The sequence below is a fragment of the Muntiacus reevesi genome, chromosome 21 (genome assembly GCF_963930625.1).
Source record: "Muntiacus reevesi chromosome 21, mMunRee1.1, whole genome shotgun sequence".
Lineage (NCBI taxonomy): Eukaryota > Metazoa > Chordata > Mammalia > Artiodactyla > Cervidae > Muntiacus > Muntiacus reevesi.
In genome coordinates this window covers 35833721-35834622 of record NC_089269.1, presented here as the reverse complement: position 1 = coordinate 35834622, position 902 = coordinate 35833721, and the positions used below count along the sequence as shown (strand labels likewise).

At 39.4% G+C, this 902-nt stretch overlaps 1 non-coding gene across 1 annotated transcript; it reads left to right on the top strand.

Moving 5' to 3' along the window:
• The first annotated feature begins 278 nt into the window (after nt 1–278).
• Nucleotides 279–382, top strand: LOC136152566 (U6 spliceosomal RNA). The gene has a single exon (XR_010660242.1). It is a non-coding gene; the product is annotated as a U6 spliceosomal RNA (small nuclear RNA).
• Nucleotides 383–902: the final 520 nt, after the last annotated feature.

Here is a 902-nt window from a genome sequence, read left to right as displayed (position 1 = left end):
ACAAAAGATGAAATTACAGGATCCTAAAAGCTCTGGAGCTTTCTTTCTTCTATCTAGAGCAATGACTTTCAATTGGAGATTATTTAGCTCACATGGGATATTTGGTAATATCTGATAACATTTTGGGTTGTCACAACAGGAGTTACTAGTGGAATACTGTGGCTAGAGGCCAGGGATGCTACTAAACATCCCACAATGTACAGGACAGACTTCTAAAACAAAGAACTATCCAGTCCTGCAACATCATTATTACTATGATGGAGAATCATGATCCAGTGCTCGGTTCAGCAAGATATATGCTAAAATGGGAATGATACAGAGAAGATTAGCAAGGAACCTGTGCAAGGATGACATACAAATTTGTGAAGCATTCTATATTTTTTTAAATACATAAATACATAAAGAATCCTGATCTATACTCACTCCTTTGTAATCTCATCAATCCCAAGGCATTGAATATTAAAATATGATGACTCATTAGACAGCATATTAAAAAGCAGAGACGTTACTTTACCAGCAAAGATCTGTCTAGTCAAAGCTATGGTTTTCCAATAGTCATGTATGGATGTGAGAGTTGGACTGTAAATAAAGTTGAGTACAAGAGAATTGATGCTTTTGAATTGTGGTGTTGGAGAAGACTCTTGAGAGTCCCTTGGACTGCAAGGAGATCCAACCAGTCAATCATAAAGGAAATCAGTCTTGAATATTCACTGGACGGACTGATGCTGAAGCTGAAACTGGGCCACCTGATGCAAAGAGCTAACTCATTGGAAAAGACCCAAATGCTGAGATAGATTGAAGGCGGGAGGAGAAGGGGATAAAAGAGGATGAGATGTTGGATGGCCTCACCGATGTGATGGACATGAGTTTGAGTAGGCTCCAGGAGATGGTGATGGACAGGG